The sequence below is a fragment of the Theropithecus gelada genome, chromosome 4 (genome assembly GCF_003255815.1).
Source record: "Theropithecus gelada isolate Dixy chromosome 4, Tgel_1.0, whole genome shotgun sequence".
Lineage (NCBI taxonomy): Eukaryota > Metazoa > Chordata > Mammalia > Primates > Cercopithecidae > Theropithecus > Theropithecus gelada.
The window spans coordinates 107848233-107871479 of record NC_037671.1 but is presented as its reverse complement, the minus strand read 5'-3'; the positions used below and the strand labels follow the sequence as shown (position 1 = coordinate 107871479).

Here is a 23247-nt window from a genome sequence, read left to right as displayed (position 1 = left end):
TTTTTTTTTGAGACGGGGTCTTGCTCTGTCACCCAGGCTGGAGTGCAGTGGCCGGATCTCAGCTCACTGCAAGCTCCGCCTCCTGGGTTCACGCCATTCTCCTGCCTCAGCCTCCCAAGTAGCTGGGACTACAGGCGCCCGCCACTTCGCCCGGCTAGTTTTTTGTATTTTTTAGTAGAGACGGGGTTTCACCGGGTTAGCCAGGATGGTCTCGATCTCCTGACCTTGTGATCCACCCGTCTCGGCCTCCCAAAGTGCTGGGATTACAGGCTTGAGCCACCGCGCCCGGCCTAATCTCCAAATTTAATTTAATCCCAAGTACTTGGCAAAGTTAGCTGTCCTTAATAAAGAACAAATATTCACACCAGATATTTTAGAACTTTATACTTGATAAAATGTTCTAGGCTAGGCACAGTGGTTCACACCTGTAATTCTAGCACTTTGGGAGGCTGAGGTGGGCGGATCACCTGAGGTCAGGAGTTCGACACCAGCCTGGTCAACATGGCGAAACCCCATCTCTACTAAAAATACAAAAAATTAGCCAGGCATAGTGACTGGTGCCTGTAGTCCCAGCTACTTGGGAGGGTGAGACATGAGAATTACTTGAACCCGGGAGGCATGGGTTGTGGTGAGCTGATATTGCACCACTGCACTTCAGCCTGGGTGACACAGTGAGACTCTGTCTCAGTGAATAAATAAATAAATAAATGTTCTAACACTTCACAAGTAGTAATGTTTTAGGGGATATACTCTCTCTCTCTCTTAAATTGATACTAATAGATTGGGTTAAACTTCTGTATTGGAAATTCTAAAATGTACATAAAATACTGGCAGAAGCCAGAAAGGAACATTATTCAATGACAATTAAGCAGGCACAACAGAACATATTAATCAACACAGCAAGAAAGACAGGCATAGGATTTGAAATGTGCACCTATAATCCCAGCTATTTGGGGGACTGAGACGGAGGATTGCTTGAGCCTGAGAGGCTGAGGCTACAGTGAGTGGAGCCATGCTACTGTACCCCAGTTTTTGCAACAGAGTGAGGCCCTGTCTCAACTAAAAAAAAAAAAAATGAAAATAAAAAAGTCTACAATGAACCTGTACAATAAGGTTCATGGAGCATTATTCATAATAGCAAAAGACTAGCAGCATCTTAAACATCCATTGGCTGGGCATGGTGGCTCACACCTGTAATCCCAGCACTGCGGGAGGCCAAGGTGGGTGGATCACCTGAGGTCAGGAGTTCGAGACCACGTGGTGGCAGGCACCTGTAGTCCCAGCTACTCGGGAGGCTGAGACAGGAGAATTGCTCGTACCTGCGAGGTAGAGGTTGCAGTGAGTTGAAATTGTGCCACTGCACTCCAGCCTGGGCGACAGAGTGAGACTCCATCTCAAGAAAAAAAATTTAAAAAGTCCATCAATAGGAGAATTGCAGAAGCAAATAGGCAAATTGCAGAAGCAAATTCAATTAGTTGAATTAACACACGGATGCATATCAAAAACATTATAGTGAGGTCAGGCACAGTGGCTCATGCCTGTAATCCCAGCACTTTGGGAGGTCGAGGCAGGCGGATCACGACATCAGGAGATCGAGACCATCCTGGCTAACAAGGTGAAACCCTGTCTCTACTAAAAACACAAAAAATTATCTGGGTGTTGACGGTGGGCACCTGTAGTTGCAGCTACTCGGGAAGCTGGAGGCTGAGGCAGGAGAATGGTGTGAACCCGGGAGGCGGAGATTGCAGCGAGCCAAGATCGCAACACTGCACTCCAGCCTGGGTGACGGAGCAAGACTCCATCTCAAAGCAAACAAACAAACAAACAACAACAACAAAACATTATAGTGAGAAAGCAAAGCCAGATACAAAAGAATACATACTGTATAATTCATATGAAGTCAAGAAAGAGACAAGAATAATTTATGGTAATGGAAATTAGAACTGTAGTTTTCAGAGGTGGGGGTGCAGGGAGAGGGGTTAGGTTTGATTGTAATAGAACAACTTCCAAAATTGGTGGAGATAAACTATTTCTATTGTTAGTGGTGTTTGCACACAGAGATACATTTGTGAAACTCATTCAACTAAACACAAGTTTTGTTCATTTTATTATATGTTAATTATATCTCAATAACAACAACAAAAGCTACTTTAAAAGATCATCTTGACATCATTGACTCTTAACACTTTAGAATGTGTTCAATACATACAGTGACATTTTTGGGTTACTCCAAGTTTCTGACAGTATAGCCTGTGATTAGGAGCACTGGGGTCTGGAGTCAGACTGCCTTGGCTCAAATTCTGAGTCTGTCATTTACCAGCTGTGTGACATTGGGCAAGTTTTAAAAATACTTCATTTCTGTATCTCACTTTCTCACCTGTGAAATGAACATTAGCAGTACCTCCTTTATATGGTGGTTGTAAGGATCAAGTGAATAGTTATATTGAAACTCTTAGAATAGTCCTAGGCAGGTCATAAGCCCTATGTAAATGTTAAGCCAAATCTGAATGTACACATCAATTATAAGGTAAATGGAAGAGGTGATATGGATTTTTAAAAAATCAGCAGTTAATGTGAAATCTTTTCCCTGCCACAAAGAAGGAATTTGTGGTGTAGTGAGTCTGCAACACTGTGTTACATTTTGAATCGTGAAGCGGTCTGATATGACGTGGTACTGAATGCGTTGTTCCAGTAGGAGGAGCTCTGAGCAAGAGTTTAAAAGCACAGATGCAGCGCTCAGTGCGCCTGCGGTCTCAGCTACTTGGGCGGCTGAAGTGGGAGGATAGCTTCAGCCCAGCAGTTGGAGGCTGTAGGGCACAACGAATAGCCACTGCTCCAGCCTGGGCAACACAGTGAGACTCTGTCTCAAAAAAAAAAGAAAAAAAAGCATCGATAAGGTCCCTGGGGGATCCAGACCTTCCATGTCTCTGGAATTTGTCCTTACTTAGCTCTCTGTGTCATGACAGGCAATAAGGAAATAAAATGCTGCCACAAAATATATACACACACACACACACACACACACACACACACACACACATATATTTTTTTTTCCCTTGGAAGCAGTACACTGGAATAAATTAATGCATTCATGTTGTATTGGGAAAAAAAAAAAAGTATAAATTGCTGGGCCAGTCACAGTGGCTCAAGCCTGTAATCCCAGCACTTTGGGAGGCCAAGGTAGGCAGATCACCTGAGGTCAGGAATTAAGACCAGCTTGACCCACATGGAGAAACCCTGTCTCTAACACAAAATAAGCTGGGCGTTGTGACGCATGCCTGTAATCCCAGTTACTTGGGAGGCTGAGGCCAGAGAATCACTTGAACCCAGGAGGCAGAGGTTGTGGTGAGCCGAGATCGTGCCATTGCACTCCAGCCTGGGCAACAAGAGCGAAACTCCATCTCAAAAAAAAAAAGAAGTATAAATTCCTAATTTATAAATTTATATATTTGGAGGTTACAAACAGTCTCTTTACGTGTTTCTCTTCTATTTATTTATTTATTTTATTTTTTTGAGACAGAGTCTCACTCTGTCACCCAGGCTGGAGTGCAGTGGTGCCATCTCGGCTCACTGCAACCTCCACCTCCCGGGTGCAAGTGATTCTCCTTCCTCAGCCGCCTGAGTACTAGGACTACAGGCGTGCACCACCACACCCAGATAATTTTTGTATTTTTAGTAGAGACGGAGTTTCACCATGTTGGCCAGGATGGTCTCAGTCTCTTGACCTCGTGATCTGCCCACCTCAGCCTCCCAAAGTGCTGAAATTACAGGAGTGAGCCACCACACCCAGCCTCTCTTCTTTTTATACCACCCGTGTAAAAAAGTTTATGAGGTTTTCTTGGCCTCAGACCTCAAATTTACCCTTATGTTTCCATTTTTAAAAAGTCTATAAAGAACCCGTACAAATACATATATATAAAGCTGCACAGACACTCTGGAGATCCCCATTAGCAAAAATAATTTTAAATAATTTTAATAATTACAGGAAAAAGAGGATTCTGGACTAAAATTATTTTCCAAATAAACCACAATATCCTAACATGCGGACCACATATGCAGCTTGTTCCTGAATCTCACTGTACCTACCGTGCTGGCATCCTGAGCTTTTACATGTTTGTCATTTATCTCATAGACACCCTTGAAAAGCATGATTTAAAATCAAATCAATGAAAGGGGAGATGTCTCACTAATTCAGGTTGCTAGGCAACTAGTCGATTTCACTACATGTCTTCTATTGCTCTGGAGATACAGAAAGGTTGGGAGAAAGTATGTACTATTTAGGTTAAATATATATTAGATAGATAGAGACAGATATAGATAGATATTTTTTCTAAAATAGAATCATTTCTAGGAAAACTATTATTATTATTATTTGAGATGGAGTCTCGCTCTGTTGCCCAGGCTGGGGTGCACTGGCACAATCTCACTGCACCCTCCACCTCCTGGGTTCAAGTGATTCTCCTGCCTCAGCCTCCCGGGTAGCTGGGATCACAGGCACATGCCACCACACCCGGCTAATTTTTGTTTTGTTCTTTCTGGTTTGTTTGTTTTGTTTTGTTTTGTGTTTGAGACGGAGTTTCACTCTTGTTGCCCACGCTGGAGTGCAATGGCGCGATCTCAGCTCACCGCAACCTCCGCCTCCCGGGTTCAAGTGATTCTCTTGCCTCAGCCTCCTGAGTAGCTGGGATTACTGGCATGTGCCACCACGCCCAGCTAATTATGTATTTTTAGTAGAGAAGGAGAATCACTTGAACCCGGGAGGTGGAGGTTGCAGTGAGCCAAGATGGCACCACTGCACTCCAGCCTGGGTGACAGAGTGAGACTCTGTCTCAAAAAAATAAAATAAATAAATAAATAGAAGAGAAACACGTAAAGAGACTGTTTGTAACCTCCATGTTGGTCAGGCTGGTATCAAACTCCTGACCTCAGGTGATCCACCCACCTTGGCCTCCCAAAGTGCTAGGATTACAGCCGTGAGCTACCGCACCTGGCCCAGGAAAGTTTAATCTGTTCACGTCACGTTGTTTTATTTCTCCAAGCTGACTTCCTAGTCCATCTTTCAGTCCTATTAAGAGAAAATAAATTAATATTTACCACTCAACTTTAAAAAAAATGAACAAATGTCAATATATATCTTTGCATTGTCTGAAATTTTTCATATAAAATCTGTTTTTCCTTCTTTTTTTTTTTTTTTTCTGGAGACGGAGTCTCGCTCTGTGCCCAGGCTGCAGTGCAGTGGCACCATCTCAGCTCACTGCAAGCTCCGCCTCCCAGGTTCACGCCATTCTCCTGCCTCAGACTCCCGAGTAGCTGGGACTACAGGCGCCCACCACCTCGCCCGGCTAATTTTTTGTATTTTTTTTAGTAGAGACGGGGTTTCACCGTGTTAGCCAGGATGATCTCAGTCTTCTGACCTCGTGATCCGTCCGCCTCGGCCTCCCAAAGTGCTAGGTTTACAGGCGCGAGCCACCGCGCCCAGCCAAAATCTGTTTTTCTTTTTCTTTTTCTTTTTCTTTTTTTGAGACGGAGTCTTGCTCTGCTGCCCAGGCTGGAGTGCAGTGGCGAGATCACACTCACTGCAAGCCCCGCCTCCCGGGTTTACGCCATTCTCCTGCCTCAGCCTCCCGAGTAGCTCGGGAGCTCCCGAGTAGCCTCGGTCTCCCAAAGTGCTAGGATTACAGGCTTGAGCCACCGCGCCCGGCCTGTTTTTCTTAAACCTGGTATCAAAGGCAAGTCTTTTTAGTACTGGCATTATTGCTGCTGTATGTGTTTAGGGCTGCAAGGCCTGAACTTCAATGGTTGATGATTTCGTGTAGGGATTCTTGCCTATAATTAAATGTACTCAATTTATGATGATTCGTTTGGTATGTGATCTGACACCATTTAGAGATATGAATTTTTCATCTCGTATTTGTACTTCTTAAAATAATAATTAAAAGCCTAAAAACAGCACTCATTATTAAAACTGCTAAATATAGAATCCTTAACTAGTATCTCTCATCACTTTATTTAAAAGGTAGGCGGGGCGCGGTGGCTCAAGCCTGTAATCCCAGCACTTTGGGAGGCCGAGACGGGCGGATCACGAGGTCAGGAAATCGAGACCATCCTGGCTAACACGGTGAAACCCCGTCTCTACTAAAAATACAAAAAACTAGCCAGGTGTGGTGGCGGGCGCCTGTAGTCCTAGCTACTCGGAGGCTGAGGCTGGAGAATGGCGTGAACCCGGGAGGTGGAGTTTGCAGTGAGCTGAGATCGGGCCACTGCACTCCAGCCTGGGCCACACAGCGAGACTCCGTCTCAAAAAAAAAAAAAAAAAAAAAAAAAAAAAAAAAAAAAAAAAAAAAAAAGATCAGGTAATATCAAGGCAAAACTAGTCCAACCACCTTTCCAAGCTTGAACTTTCTCTGTCACATCTTATACCCCTGCCACGTTGTCACTTGTTCTATTCTTTAATATCTCCAGGAAAACTCACTACCTTCTAAGGCAGCTTTCTCTAGTTCTCTGTTTACCTAAAATATACAGAAATAAATACCAGTTAATCTGTAGAACTTTTCCCCCAAGTGTTTACTATTATTTTATTTGAGACGATTGTAGCTTTTGCTATGATTTGAATGTCCTCTTCCAAACTCACGTTGAAATTTCATTGCTGGCCAAGTGTGGTGGCTCATGCCTGTAATCCCAGCACTTTGGGAGGCCGAGGTGGCCGAATCATGAGGTCAGGAGTTTGAGACCAGCCTGACCAATATTGGTGAAACCCTATCTCTACTAAAAATACAAAAATTAGCCAGGCATGATGGCGGGCTCCTGTAATCCCAGCTACTCAGGAGGTAGAGGCAGGAGAATCACCTGAACCTGGGAGGTGGAGGTTGCAGTGAGTCGAAGTTGCACCACTGCACTCCAGTCTGGGCGACAGAGCAAGACTATTTAAAAAAAAAAAAAAAAAAAAAAAAGGAGGCCGGGCGGGGTGGCTCAAGCCTGTAATCCCAGCACTTTGGGAGGCTGAGGCGGGTGGATCACGAGGTCAGGAGATCGAGACCATCCTGGCTAACATGGTGAAACCCTGTCTCTACAAAAAATACCAAAAAAACTAGCCGGGCGTGGTGGCGGGCGCCTGTAGTCCCAGCTACTCAGAGGCTGAGGCGAGAGAATGGCGTGAACCCGGGAGGCGGAGCTTGCAGTGAGCGGAGATCGTGCCACTGCACTCCAGCCTGGGTGACAGAGTGAGACTCCGTCTCAAAAAAAAAAAAAGGCCGGGCGCGGTGGCTCAAGCCTGTAATCCCAGCACTTTGGGAGGCCGAGACGGGCGGATCACGAGGTCAGGAGATCGAGACCATCCTGGCGAACACGGTGAAACCCCGTCTCTACTAAAAAATACAAAAAAACTAGCCGGGCGAGGTGGCGGGCGCCTGTAGTCCCAGCTACTCCGGAGACTGAGGCAGGAGAATGGCGTAAACCCGGGAGGCGGAGCTTGCAGTGAGCTGAGATCCGGCCACTGCACTCCAGCCTGGGCGACAGAGCCAGACTCCATCTCAAAAAAAAAAAAAAAAAAAAGGAAATTTCATTGCCATTGTGATCACGTTGACAGGTGGAGCCTTTTTTTTTTTTTTTTTTTTTTTTTTAATGGAGTCTCGCTCAAATCTCGCTCAAGTCTGGCTCACATAATCACTACGTGCTGCTGGGCTCAGCAGGGAAATAGGGATACAATAGTAAACATGAAACTTGCTCTTTTTTCTCCCCAGGCCCAAAATGTTCCTGATGCCGATTTAGAACTTCAGTGCTTCAAAATAGCTTAGTGTCTGTGTTAATATTAGCTGTAGTTTTCAGAGACTTCACAAAATGGAATTTAAAATTTTTTTTTCATTCTTCTGTTTTTTGTCTTTCTTTTTTAGCTTTTTCTTCCTGCTCCCACTGCACTGGGATTATTTTGTACTCCTCTAGCAGTCCCATGTAGATGTTTCTTGTTGGGAGTCAGCCCTCCATCACAAGTGATTCAGGAATCCCGGCCCTTTCTATCTGGTGGCTTCATTCTCTAGGGCCTCAAGTTCTTTACACCTAGCTGGCTGGCAGGCGAAGAGAACATGTGGAGAAACACAGCCATTTCTTAAAACTGCCTTGGCCAGGAGTGAGACACATCATTCCGATTGCGAGCATCAGTCACATGGCTCCACTTGGAGGTAGGGAGGTACTAGGAAATGCAGTCTCTGGCTGGGCAAAGACTTCCTGGTTACAGTTCTATCACATCAGAGGATTCGTGGTGTACAGTTAGCTGCCACTTCTGCAATACCCAAAACGTTGGCATGATTTTGCAGCTGTAAGATTATTTCAACATAGGTAAATCATTGCTGGGATTGCTTACTTTTGTGGTCTAATACTTATATAATACTTAAATGTTTAAGTCTTTCAGAGATTATCTTCCTCCACCTAGTTTTTTTTGTTTTGTTTACCTTTTTTTCTTTTTTTTGATACAAGGTCTTGCTCTGTCACCCAGGCTGGAGTGTGCCATGGCATGATCATGGCTCACTGTAGCCTCAACCTCCCAAGTTCAAGCAATCCTCCCACCTCAGCCTCCTGAGTAGCTGGGACTACAAGCCTGTGCCACCATGCCTGGCTAATTTAAAAAATTTTTTTAGAGATAGGGGTCTCCCTGTGTTGCCCAGTTATGACATATATAACATATGTATTATATATGTTATATAATACATATATATATATAAACTCCTTGGTTCAGGCGATCGTCCCACCTAGGCCTCCCAAAGTGCTGGGATTACAGGGCTGAACTACAGTGAGTGGCTTATTTTTTTATATAACAAAAATTATTTATTGAGTGTCTGCTAAGTGATTCTCTTTGGAGCAATGTTTACTTACAGTATAAATTATGACATGACATTTGCATCCATTGGTCCTATTGGCAAACATCAGTTGCAGAGTCTGAAGTTACAAAATCTAAGTTTTTTACTGAGTAAAACCGAAAATGGCTAGCATTTACATAAAAATGAACAATTTTACAAAATAGAGGTGATAATGGCACATAGTCCTAATTAGAAGACTTGCTTTCCTAAGAGCATGTGAGTGCCAGTGTATTTTCAATAGGTTTTGTCTGTTTTTTGACATCTGCTTTTTACAGTGCTGATGATCTCTGTTAATTTCCTGAATGACGCCTTTATCGCATTTGAATCTATGATTTCTTTTTTAAAAGTTTTGTCTTAAGGCTTCAGTGTCTTCATTTGGAAAATAGTGTCATAATCCACAAAGACCTGGAAACAAACACAATGCATAGAAAAGGCATTGAGGGCCAGGTGCAATGGCTCAGGCCTGTAATCCCAGCACTCTGGGAGGCCGAGGTGGGTAAATCACATGAGGCTAGGAGTTTGAGACCAGCCTGGTCAACGTGGTGGAACCCCGTCTCTACTAAAAATACAAAAATTAGCCGGGCATGGTGGTGTGCACCTGTAATTCCAGCTACTGGGGAGGCTGAGGCAGGAGAATCACTTGAACCCGGGAGGTGAAGGTTGCAGTGAGCCGAGATCGCACCGCTGCACTCCAGCCTGAGTGACAGAGGGAGACACTGTCAAAAAAAAAAAAATCATTGAGGTCCTCAGGGCAAACTTGAAACAGCTGGGAAGATTTTGTATGTATGAGAAAGCCCAGCCTAAAATTGTTTAAGGAACAAGGGAGTTTCTCATCTCAGAGAACAGGAGGTTTCAAGATAGTGGAGGCATGTGGCACATACACAGGTTGGCTGTTTGGGAGGGACAGTGACCCTGCCATTGTCTCTGGTCCTCCGGCCTCACTGTGTTGGCTGTGTCCTCTCACAGCCACAAGGTGGCAGCAGCAGCCGCGGGCACTGCAGCCTTCCCGGAGGAGCGGTTCTCCGACTCAGGACTACTTCCTATCACAGGCTTAAAAACCAAGGACGCCAAAGAGCTTTTCAAAAAAAAAAAAATATATATATATATGTGTAATATATATATGTGTAATATATATATGTGTAATATATATATAACGTTTATCAATATTTATCATTTATAAATGAATAAACTGAAAATTTTAAAATATTGATTTATTTAAAAAATAATAAATCTATTACATGTTAACATACATCACACATTTTTATGACAAAAATAACTATATTTTCCAAAAAAAAATTTAGTGAGAAGTTGGCATTGTTTTACATTTTTACATGTTTTTGATGTCAGCTTCACTGAGGACAGATGGTTTCTCCTATCTGCTTCTCATGCAATCTGTCATACATCGCACATCATCACATAGCCTCTGGAAGAGTCCAGCGTACACTTGCAAGAGGTGAGAGTGGAAATGACATCTTAGTATTATTATGCAAACAGTTTGACCCAAAGACCCCCGAAAGGGAGAGTCCTTATGCCTCTTTCAAAAGCTAAGAAATGGGCTGGGCTCGGGCGCTCACACCTGTTTGGGAGGCCAAGGTGAGTGGATCACTTGAGGTCAGGAGTTCGAGACCAGCCTGGCCAACATGATGATACCCCATTTCTAGTCTCTACTACAAAATTAGCCAGGTGTGGTTGCACGTGCCTGTAATCCCAGCTCCTGGGAGGCTGAGGCAGGAGAATCGCTTGAACTCGGGAGGCAGAGGTTGCGGTAAGCTGAGATCACGCCACTACACTCCACCTGGGTGACAAAGCGAGACTCTGTCTGAAAAAAATAAATACATAATAAAGAATAAAGGCTAAGAAACGGTTTCTGAAAGGCTTCCCTGGTACAGTATCCCCCGTGTGTAACTGACCAGAACTGAATCAATTTGCCTGTTTCTAAGGAAAGAGAATAGCATTGGCACGATTTGCTTATAGCAATGACTCTTGAACTTGGTGTGCATCAGAATCACCTGAGGAGTGTGTTAAACCACAGACAGGCCCCCAACAGCAAGGCTCTGATTCAGGAAGTTTGGCAAGGAGCCTGAAAATGCGCATTTTTAACAATCCCCATTACTGCTTCTGCTGCTGGGCCAGGGACCACATGGTGGGAACCTCTAGCACAGCCCAGTCAGGATGTGGGGATGCGGCCAGGCTTCCTGGAGTGGACTATGATATGGACACACATGGATATCTTAATAAACTAGGGTTCATTAGCAAGTAAGTCGGGAGAATGGCTGTGGGTACAACCAACAGTATTTGCTATCCTTATATTCTCAGAAAATTTATGGTAGACTCCTCCAAAATAAACGCTTGAACAATGGTCCTGTTAGTGACTTCTTAGTGGTTATTAAGTATATCTTGGATTCACAGTCAAGGGAAGAAAAGGGTGGGGGAGGAAGAAGGGGAAAAAAAGGAAAGTATGGCATAGAGATAGAAATTTAACTTTAGGCCGGGCGCGGTGGCTCAAGCCTGTAATCCCAGCACTTTGGGAGGCCGAGACGGGCAGATCACAAGGTCAGGAGATCGAGACCATCCTGGTGAAACCTAACATGGTGAAACCCTGTTTCTACTAAAAAATACAAAAAACTAGCCGGGCGCGGTGGCGGGCGCCTGTAATCCCAGCTACTCAGGAGGCTGAGGCAGGAGAATGGCATAAACCCGGGAGGCGGAGCTTGCAGTGAGCTGAGATCCGGCCACTGCACTCCAGCCTGGGCGACAGAGCGAGACTCCGTCTCAAAAAAAAAAAAAAAGAAATTTAACTTTAGGGACTAGCACAGTGGCTCACACCTGCAATCCCAACAGACTCCCGTCTCAAAAAAAAAAAAAAAGAAATTTAACTTTAGGGACTAGCACAGTGGCTCACACCTGCAATCCCAACACTTTAGGAAATGGAGGCAGAAATATCACTTCAGCCCGGAAGTTTGAGAACAGCCTGGGCAACATATCGAGACCCCCATCTATTAAAAAGAAAGAAAGAAAGAAATTTAACTTTAAAATTTCCCAGTTTGGTTTTTTTGTTGTTGCTGTTGTTTTGTTTGTTTGTTTTTCTCTTCCTATATAGCCCTCCTCGCTTGAGAAATTTACGTTGGATGAACTTGCTGAGGAAAAACAAAATGTAACTGGGGGCCGAGTGTGGCCCCTTATCCCCATAATCCCAGCACTTTGCAAGGGCGAGGTGGGAAGATTGCTTGAGGCCAAGAGTTCAAGACCAGCTTTGGCTACAGACTGAGATCTCATCTGTACAAAAAATTAAAAAAATTAGTTGGCCGTGGAGGTATGTGCCTGTAGTCCTAGCTACTCAGGAGGCTGAAGCAGGAGGATCCCTTCATCCCTGGAATTGGAGGCTACAGTGAGCTAGGATCATGCCACTGCACTCCAGCCTGGGTAACAGATTGAGACTCTATTTCTAAAAAAAGGGTTTGTTTGTTTTTTTTCTTTTTTTGAGACACAGTCTTGCTCTGTCGCCCAGGCTGGAGTGCAATAGTACAATCTCGGCTCACTGCAACCTCTGCCTCCTGGATTCAAGTGATTCTCCTGCCTCAGCCTCCAGAGTAGCTGGGATTACAGACAGCCGCCACCACACCCAGGTGGTGTATTTTTTGTATTTTTAGTAGAGACAAGGTTTCACCGGATTGGCCAGGCTGGTCTTGAACTCCTGATCTCAGGTGATCCACCCGCCTTGGCCTCCCAAAGTGCTGGAATTACAGGCGTGAGCCACCACGCCTGGCCCTAAAAAAGTGTTTTCAAGATATTTCTTATGGGAGGTTGGTATAAATATTCCAAACTACAGCAAAGTCATGGGTCGGAAAAGAACCCTATATATATTTCTATGAGTGAACTTCATTTAAAGAGCTATAGGGCTTTCAAGTCGGGAAGGGTCAGGGAACTATGCCCCCTGCGCATTTCACAGACTCTAAAATGGAGGCTGGAGAGATGTAGTAGTGTGCCCAGGTGGTGGCACAGATGAGAACCCAGGCCATGTGACCATCTATTCTTCAGAAGTCTCGATTAGTTCTTCCAAGTGGTGGTGAACACGAACACAAAACCAGATAGAACAAACAGATTCTATACGACAGATAAGACGAAAGCGTTTAAGGGGATCGCTATTTGAGGGAAGTCATGTCCACTGAATGATGCTTCAGCTACAATAGTCTTCAGGCTCAGACATGACAGCCCTCGGCTGCCAGCTCCATGGCTCTCCCACCCAGCAGCTTCACAGAGGGCAGCCAGCTTCCTGAGGCTTGGCTCCAAACTGGCTCCAGCACCAACACCTCCCGGCCCTGGGCCTCCATGCTGGCTCCTTCCCACGTGGCCCCACGAGTAAATCATGGATTCCATCTTACTCTGCTCTCAGTCACCGAACTTCAAGGCCTCCAGGCCTCCCCTGCCATGGCCTTGGACAGGTCCAGCCCGTCACATCCTTCATCCTGAGCCTTGTAGAGGAAGGTGTGAGGGTCATTGATCCCTTTCCTACTAGAGGAATGCAAGTTTCTTTTGGTTTTTTTTTTGATTTTTTAATTATTATTTTACTTTAAGTTCTAGGGTACATGTGTACAACGTGCAGGTTTGTTACATATGTAAACATGTGCCATGTTGGTGTGCTGCACCCGTTAACTCGTCATTTACAATAGGTATATCTCCTAATGCTAACGAGTTTCTTTTATAAAATCACTCTTCCTCTGTCCTAGAGAACACTTTTTCTTTTTTTTTTTTTTTTTGAGATAGAGTCTCACTCTGTCACCTGGTTGGAGTGCAGTGGCACGATCTCAGCTCACTGCAACTTACACTTCCTGGGTTCAAGCAATTCTCGTGCCTCAGCCTCCTGAGTAGCTGGGACTACAGGTGCACACCACCACACCTGGCTAATCTTTTTGTATTTTTAGTAGAGATGGGGGGGTTTCACCATGGTGGCCAGGCTGGTCTCGAACTCCTGACCTCAGGTGATCCGCCCACCTCAGCCTCCCAAAGTGTTGGGATTACAGGCATGAGCCACTGTGCCCGGCCCCAGGGAACACTTCTACACATCAAGAGGTAGGAAAGCTTTTAGAACACTGCCAGAAAAAAATGTTTCCCAAAACAGTTATGGCTACCTGCCTTAACAGCTGCTTACCTAAGACCAAGTCAGTGCCTTTGTATTGTTGTTGCTGTTTGTTTTGAGATGGTTCCTTGCTCCGTCTCCAGGCTGGAGTGCAGTGACACTATCTTAGCTCACTGCAACCTCTGCCTCCTGGGTTCAAGTGATTCTCCTGTCTCAGCCCCTTGAGTAGCTGGGATTACAGGCGTGCGCCACCACATCCAGATAATTTTCGTATTTTTAGTAAAGATGGGTTTTCACTATGTTGGCCAGGCTTGTCTCCAACTCCTGACCTCCAGTGATCCGCCCACCTCGGTCTCCCAAAGTGCCGGGATTACAGACGTGATCCACTGCACCTGGCGCCAAGTCAATGTCTTTTGAACTGTCGACCACCCTGCTTAAAGAAAGTGTGGGCTAGGTGCAGTGGCTCCCACCTGTAATTCCAGCACTCTGGGAGGCTGAGGTGGGTGGATTTCTTGAGCCCAGGAGATTGAGACTAGCCTGGGCAACATAGTGAGACCCTCATCTTTTTTTTTTTTTTTTTTTTTGAGATGGAGTCTGGCTCTGTTGCCCAGGCTGGAGTGCAGTGGTGAGATCTCAGCTTACTGCAAGCTCCACCTCCCGGGTTCACTCCATTCTCCTGCCTCAGCCTCCCAAGTAGCTGAGACCACAGGTGCCTGCCACCACGCCTGGCTAATGTTTTTGTATTTTTAGTAGAAATGGAGTTTCACCATGTTAGCCAGGATGGTGAGACACCCATCTTTACAAAAAAATAAAAACTTAGCCAGGTGTGGTGGCATGCACCTGTGGTCCCACTACTCAGGAGGCTGCAGCAGGAGGATCATCTGAGCCTGGAGAATTTGAGGCTGCAGTGAGCTATGATCACGCCACTGCACCCCAGCCAGGACAATAGAACAAGACCTTGTCTCAAACAAAAAAAGAAAATGTGTACCCAACTATGTGCATCTACTGAGAGTCTGCTCAGAATTCAGGGCCCTAAAGGACCACCTCAGCAATGAAAGGATCGGGAGGAAGGAGAGTGGTGCTTCAACTGTGTACAAAGTACTGCAGCCCGCTCACCTCCTCTCTTCTCCTGGATGGGAAGAAGGAGACAATGACAAAAGCTCTCTTTTCTTGTAAGCCATTTTCTCCCTTCCAGAGTGAGCCAAGCAGTCCTTTTGGTTCTAGATCTTGGTCCAGGTATTATTTTGCTCTGGGAGGCTCTGAGCAGCCTGGGAAGGGGAAGAGTTAGCTGACTAGAGCCTCGAGCCTTTAAGGCAGAGGGTGAGTGGGACCCTGGGTTGCATTCTGTGCATCCAGCCCAGGCCACCAAAGTCAAACGATAGAAGTAGGTGGGCTAGGCCGGGTGCGGTGGCTCACGCCTGTAATCCCAGCACTTTGGGAGGCCGAGACAGGCGGATCATGAGGTCAGGAGATCGAGACCATCCTGGCTAACACGGTGAAACCCCATCTCTACTAAAAAATACAAAAAACTAGCTGGGCGAGGTGGTGGGCGCCTATAGTCCCAGCTACTCGGGAGGCTGAGGCAGGAGAATGGCGTAAACCCGGGAGGCGGAGCTTGCAGTGAGCTGAGATCCAGCCACTGCACTCCAGCCTGGGTGACAGAGCGAGACTCCGTCTCAAAAAAAAAGAAGTAGGTGGGCTAAGGCTACTTTGCAAGGCCACACACCTCCCGGTGACCGCCCTAGCAGAGGCCCTTCCTTTTCTGATCCGAAGCCCCTTCATAGGTTCCCACATACTTGTTCTCATTTGGACAGTGCCTGGTTCAAAGTAGAAGCTCAAAGAATAATCAAAAAGGAACAACCCAGCCGGGCATGGTGGCTCACGCCTGTAATCCCAGCACTTTGGAAGGGCAAGGTGGGTAGATCACGAGGTCAAGAGATTGAGACCATCTGGCCAACATGGTGAAACCCCATCTCTACTAAAAATACAAAAATTAGCTGGGCGTGGTGGTGCACGCCTGTAGTCCCAGCTACTCGGGAGGCTGAGGCAGGAGAATCACTAGAACCTTGGAGGCGGAGGTTGCAGTGAGCTGAGATCGCGCCACTTAAGCCTGGCGACGAGCAAGACTCTGCCTCAAAAAAAAAAAAAGAACAACCCTCCCATACAATTGCTCTCAATGGGACAAAGTTCACCAGCAGGGGCTTGTAAGTGTGTTTCTTCCCAGGTTAAACATTCTTATTTTCTTCATCAGATGTTTGTAAAACTGTATGACGTTGTAAGACAGCTTCTAGAGTCCTCACCATCCTGGCCACCCTTCAAAAGGATGTGCTGCAACTCATCACTCTTTCTTAACATGTGGCTGTGGTGGCCTCCAGAACTGCAGGACAGTCTGCATGAGGCATGGCTGAGCGGAGCACGGCAGGGCTACAGCGTTTCCCCTGGTGCCAGATGCTGGGTTTCCAGTGATGAAACCTCAGCTAGTGCTGGCACTTTTCACCTTCAGGCATTTTTCACCTTCAGGACACCTTGAAAGGGGAAGGGTTTGCGTCTTATTCTTCAAAAGCTCTGACTCCTCTGCCATCTCCTTATGTCCAGGAGCCAGTTTCCCTATCCCCTTCCTGAGTGTCTTGGTGGCTGAAGAGCTTGAGACAGCGGAAACTTTGGGCTCTGAGTTATATTGCAGCCAGGAGGGAGGGCAGTCGCCCAGCAGGCTGCTTGGTGACAGGGAGGCAGAGAAGAGGCCTGTGAGAAGAGCTGCTGAAGCTTCACTGTCTGGATGTCTTAGAGGAACATCATGACCAGGGAGGGGTGCAAAGAAGTGTGGAGAGAAGGGAAGGGAACAGAGGCCAACCCAGGTGCCCGGCTGGCTGTGACTGCGGATCCCTTGTGCCTTCAGGCCCAGCCTTAGGGTATGACAGTGGTGCTTAACCACCGCCAGGAGCACAGCCACGTTTTAATGAGTGGTCAAGATATACTGTTACCAGAATGCCTATCAGATTCAGTTGGGCTCTGAGCTCACTGTGTGACCCAAGGCAGATGCAAAGGAAAGTTTTATTTATTTATTTATTTATTTATTTATTTATTTATTTAGAGACGGAGTCTTGCTCTGTCGCCCAGGCTGGACTGCAGTGGCGCGATCTCAGCTCACTGCAAGCTCCACCTCTCGGGTTCACGCCATTCTCCTGCCTCAGCCTCTCGAGTAGCTGGGACTACAGGTGCCCAGCACCACGCCTGGCTAATTTTTTGTATTTTTAGCGAAGACAGGGTTTACGGATGGTCTTGATCTCCTAACCTCGTGATCTGCCTGCGTCGGCCTCCCAAAGTGCTGGGATTACAGGTGTGAGCCACTGGGCCTGGCCGGGAAAGTTACTTCAAGAGTAACTTTCAAAGAAAGGTCACGTATCTCAGAACTTCCGGGAGCTTAGTCAGGGTAGTAAGAAGCTTTTCCCAAATTTGACTCTAGAGTTACAGGCCAGCCAGCTGACAAGAGTCACGATCATGAATGCCACATGGGGGACGCTGTGTCTTACAGCGATTATCCTTTTGCAATTACTATGTGATTTTAATTTCTTCAAGTGTGTTGCCAAAATCTACTGTTTAAAAGTATTTAAACACAATAAAATGGGACTAATTGGACCTGTGGGATTTCAAAGGACAGTGGAAGGGTCCCCATTACCAGATCTCCCTCCTAATGGCTCCCAAATGCCGCCGATTTCTAAATAAGCAGCAACATTTTTCATTTCACAATTAGAAAGGTTTTTAGAGAAGCGTAAAATGCAGGCCTCCCAAAGGGCTGGGAGGCTCATGCCTGTAATCCCAGCCCTTTGGGAGGTCAAGGCAGGAAGACTGGCTTGAGCCTAGGAGCAATACAGTGGAGACCTCATCTCTACAAAAAGTTTTCTTTCTTTTTTTTTTTTTTTTTTTTTTTTTTGAGACGGAGTCTTGCTCGGTAGCCCGGGCTGGAGTGCAGTGGCCCGATCTCAGCTCACTGCAAGCTCCGCCTCCCGGGTTTACAAAAAGTTTTAAAAATTAGCCTGGTGTGGTGGTGCGCGTTTGTGGTCCTAGCTACTTGGGAGGCTGAGCTGGGAGGGTCACTTGAGCCTGGGAGGTTGAGGCTGCAGTGAGCCAAGATTGTACCACTACATTCCAGCCTGGGCAACAGAGCAAGATCTTGTCTCAAAAAAAAATTCATAACAGATGTAATAGATTATTATAAATGAGTTTTAAAAGTTTTAAATCACTTTCATTCTGAACATGCAAAGGGAGAGTAGATTCCTCAGGGGGCAGGGGTAAGGTAGGGGCCAGAAGGCAAACACTGAGGGAAACAGGGAACAGAAAGAACAGCAAAAATAAGAACAAACAAGGCACAGAGTTTGGCCCATGATAAGCATTTAATAAAACTTAGCTATTATTATCATTGTTATTTTTCAGAAACAGGGTCTCACTCTGTCGCCCAGGTTGGAGGGCTATGGCCTGATCACAGCTCACTGCAGCCTCTAACTCCTGGGCTTAAGTGATCCTCCCACCTCAGCCACCGAGTAGCAGGGGACTACAGGTGTGTGCCACCACCGTGTCTGGTCCTTAGGTATTATTATTATTTTTGAGATGGAGACTCACTGTCGCCCAGGGTGGAGTGCAGTGACACAATCTTGGCTTACTGCAAATTCTGTCCCCCAGGTTCAAGCAATTCTCCTGCTTCAGCCTGCTGAGTAGCTGGGACTACAGGTGCCCGCCACCACGCCAGGCTAATTTTTGTATTTTTAGTAGAGACGAGGTTTCACCATGTTCAGGCTGGAGGTATTATTGTTAGTAGTAGTCGTATTTTTTTTTGGAGTTTCACTCTTTTTGCCCAGGCTGGAGTGCAATGGCACAATCTCAGCTCACCGCAACCTCCACCTCCTGGGTTCAAGTCATTTTTCTACCTCAGCCTCCTGAGTAGCTGGGATTACAGGCATGCGCCACCATGCCCAGCTAATTTTTTGTATTTTTAGTAGAGACAGGGTTTCTCCATGTTGGTCAGGCTGGTCTCGCACTCCCAATCTCAGGTGATCCGCCCACCTTGGCCTCCCAAAGTGCTGGGATTACAGGCGTGAGCCACCGCACCTGGCTTATTATTATTGAGACGGAGTCTCGCCGTGTTGCCCAGGGTGGAGTGCAGTGGCATGATCTCGGCTCACTGCAACCTCTGCCTCCTGGGTACAAGTGATTCTCCTGCCTCAGCCTCGCAAGTAGCTGGGATTACAGGTGTGTGCCACCATGCTTGGCTAATTTTTGTATTTTTAGCAGTGATGGGGTTTTGTCATGTTGGTCAGGCTGGTCTTGAACTCATGATCACAGGTGACCCACCTGCCTTGCCCTCCTAAAGTACTGGGAATACATGCATGAGCCACTGTGCTCGGCCGAAGTATTATTTTTTGATTGAGCACCTCTTGTGTGCCAGGCATATATTTTACATGTTTTATTTGACTATTTCAACAGCCCTGTGAGGTAGACATTGTTTTTTGAATGTATGGCTAAAGACACAGCGTTTGGAATATTGTTCTTGTCACTTGTTAGCAAGTGGTAGAACCAGGACTTCAGCGAAGATACTTGCTCCAAAGACATTTGCAAAACCACTGACACTGTGCAAACTGACACAGGCAGAAAACAAACTTGAGGGACTTCTTAGTTTTGCTGAGAGTTGGGTATATTTGTACCCAAGAAGTGCTGGATAAAAGAGAGTTTATACGTGTGGGCCTTATGGAAAACTGTGGTATTAGTAGAAGAGTAGTTTCAAGGTGAGTATTTTTTTTTTCATTTTGCAGAAGAAAGAACACCTGTATTATTCATTCTTGATGGTATTTGTTATGTCATTTTTATACTGTTATATAGATTGTATTTATTGAGCCAAGAAAGTTCATCTTTAATCCCTTTGTTCTTTAGTCTGACAGCAAGGGTCACATTTTCCATAATTTGCTCCAGGCCAGGGAAATGAATGCTGATCCCTGATCTGTGTGTGTGTGTGTGTGTGTGTGTGTGTGTGTGTTTGTGTGTGTGAGAGAGAAAGCACGCGCGCGAGAGAAAGCGTTTAAAAAATGTTATGTATAGGCAGGACACAGTGGCTCGTACCTGTAATCCCAGCACTTTGGGAGGCTGAGGCGGGTGGATCACCTGAGGTCAGGAGTTCGAGACCAGCCTGACCAACATGGAGAAACCCCGTCTCTACTAACAATACAAAATTAGCCGGCGTGGTGGCACATGCCTGTAATGCCAGCTACTGGGGAGGCTGCAGCAGGAGAATCGCTTGAACCTGGGAGGCGGAGGTTGTGGTGAGCTAAGATTGCGCCATTGCACTCTAGCCTGGGCAACAAGAGTGAAATTCCGTCGCAAAAAATAAAAAAATAAAAAAATAAAGGGCCGGGCGCGGTGGCTCAAGCCTGTAATCCCAGCACTTTGGGAGGCCGAGACTGGAGGATCACGAGGTCAGGAGATCGAGACCATCCTGGCTAACACGGTGAAACCCCGTCTCTACTAAAAGATACAAAAATATAGCCGGGCGAGGTGGCGGGCGCCTGTAGTCCCAGCTACTCAGGAGGCTGAGGCAGGAGAATGGCGTAAACCCGGGAGGCGGAGCTTGAGTGAGCTGAGATCCGGCCACTGCACTCCAGCCTGGGTGACAGAGCGAGACTCCCTCTCAAAAAAAAAAAGAAGAAGAAGAAAAAAAAGTTACATATACATTTTGGCCAGGCGTGGTGACTCACGCCTGTAATCCCAGCACTTTGGAGAGGCCAAGGTGGGCAGATAACCTGAGGTCAGGAGTTGGAGACCAGCCTGGGCAACATGGTGAAACCTCGTCGCTACTAAAAATACAAAATTAGATGGGCACGGTGGCAGCGCCTGTAATCCCAGCTACTCAGGAGTCTGAGGCAGGAGAATTGCTTGAACCTGGGAGGCGGAAGTTGTAGTGAGCCCAGATCACACCACTGCATCCCAGCCTGGGCGACAGAGCGAGACTCCGTCTCTCTTTTTTTTTTTTTTTTTTGAGACGGAGTCTCGCTCTGTCGCCCAGGCTGGAGTGCAGTGGCCGGATCTTAGCTCACTGCAAGCTCCGCCTCCCGGGTTCACGCCATTCTCCTGCCTCAGCCTCCTCCGGAGTAGCTGGGACTACAGGCGCCCGCCACCTCGCCCGGCTAGTTTTTTGTATTTTTTTAGTAGAGATGGGGTTTCATCGTGTTAGCCAGGATGGTCTCGATCTCCTGACCTCGTGATCCGCCCGTCTCCCAAAGTGCTGGGATTACAGGCTTGAGCCACCGGGCCTGGCGGAGACTCCGTCTCAAAAAAAAAAAAAAAAAAAAAAAAAAAAAAAAGTTATGCACATATTTTAAAGTAACTCTGTCTAGAAATTTTAAATTTTGAAGGGCCATATTCTTCCTTTGATCTCTCCATAGTATTTAACACAATAGTGAGCACTAAACTGAAGTGCAATACTAATTACATTGAATGAAGATTATCTTTTAAGGTACTTTAAGACATAAATGCAGTTTTATTAAAGTTTTCAAAATTAAGTTTCGGAGTGCTTATAAAATAGCATCAAATAATGCTGATCTTAATACTTTTATTAAATGCATTTTACATATATAATATATATATAATCTTTTTGAGACAGGGTCTCACTTTGTCACCCAGGCTGTCGTGCAGTGGTGCAATCTCGGCTTCCTGCAACCTCTGCCTCCCGGGGTTCGAAGGATTCTCGTGCCTCAGCCTCCAGAGTAGCTGGGACCACAGTTAAGTGCATTTATATTTATTCAAACATGAGGCAACTATTCTTGTTTTAGTTACTTTTAAATTAAAATTTAATTTTCTTTTGTTAAAGCCGAGTTTCGCTATGCTCAGGCTGGAGTCCACAGGCATGATTATAGCTCACTGCAGCCCCCAGCTCCTGGTCTCCAGGGATCCACCCGCCTCAGCCTCCGGAGTAGCTGGGACTACACGCCACGCTTGGCTTACTTTTTTTAAAATAAAAAAAGTCTAGGTAGCATTTGTCAAAATTTATAAAATAAGGCCAAGTGTAGTGGCTGATGCCTGTAATCCCAACACTTTGAAAGGCAGAGGCAGGAGGATCACTTGGAGCCAAGAGTTCGAGATGAGCCAGGGCAACAAAGCGAGACTCCTACACTCAAAAAAAAAGTCACAAATGAGCTGGGCACGGTGACGGGTACCTGTAGTCACTAGCTACTCGGGAGGCTGAGGCGAGGCATGGAATTTCAGAATTTAACTCGGTCCAACATTTTTTTTTTGACAATAGTCACAGAATCAGGAATTCTTAAGTCTGAAACGGATTAGAAAACTTTTGCAGACAAACTGCTGAGCCCTTGCGGAAGAGTGGCTGCTATTCCTAACCATATGGGGCCTCTAATGCTGCAAATCAAGGAAAAAAGAATGCTGCTTTTTTTGTTGTTGTTTTGTTAACCACACGTGTGAAGAGTCACACAATCAGCTATGCTATTTCTTTGCACAAGCTGGAAAAAGGAGAGTATGAAGTTTCGTTGTTAACAGGACATCCATTTAACAGGGGGCGGAAGGCTGTGAATTGTTCTTCCCTAAGTTAAAATGACGCTATCCAGTCCTTTCTCCATAGACAACTGAATAAGAGATCCTCTGTCTGGGATGTCACCATCGCGGCCACTCCGGTGACCGTTTTCCCGGGGAGCTGCGCGGGTCGGTGGTGCCAGCGCCTCTGTGCTCCCGGCGGCTTTCCCTGTAAGACATAATGGGACTGGGACGTCCACTTCCGGCTCAAACGAAGTTCAGACGGCTCGCTAGCGGCGCGGTGCCCGGGTGCTGAGGCCGTCCCGAGCCAGGAGACTGGAGGCCTAGGCCCGGCACTGTGGGCATCGTGGGCACCGTGGCGCGGTGCGGGCCGGGGGCGGAGGTCTCCCGGGGTGGCGGCGCCTGGGGTGCGAGCAGGTGGCTCGGGCAGGCGGCGGCTCCGGTGGCGGGCGGCGCGGCGGCCCGCGGTGGGGCGTGGGGCACGCGAGCCCTAAGCCGGGAAGGAGGGCGGCCGAGGGGCGCCAACGGCCGGCGGCGGGGGCCGGGGCGGTAGCGCCGGCCGGGGAGGCGCCGCTCGCCGCGCCGGGTCACGTGGCGCGGTCACGTGGCGCGCAGCCGGGCCGGCGGCGGTGGCGGGGGAGGGGGGCGGAGACTCGGCCGAGACGCTGGGGGAGGCGGCGGCGGCGGCGGCGGCGACGCGGGGCTGCCGGAGGCGGAGAGGCGCGGAGGAGCCGCTGGGGCTGCCGCCACGGCCGCCCGGAGGTGAGCGGGCGCCGGGCCGCTGTCGCCGCC

General features: G+C 46.9%; 1 pseudogene across 1 annotated transcript in view; it reads right to left on the bottom strand.

The window, feature by feature from the left end:
* Window positions 1–9203: 9203 nt before the first annotated feature.
* Window positions 9204–23247, bottom strand: part of LOC112622634 — a 44847-nt pseudogene continuing 30803 nt past the window's right edge. The window contains exons 8-10 of the transcript XR_003119012.1: window positions 22982–23236; window positions 22580–22663; window positions 9204–9254 (exon numbers count right to left, since the gene is read on the bottom strand). The product of XR_003119012.1 is annotated as a signal recognition particle subunit SRP72-like (transcript). The remainder of the gene's footprint in view (window positions 9255–22579; window positions 22664–22981; window positions 23237–23247) is intronic.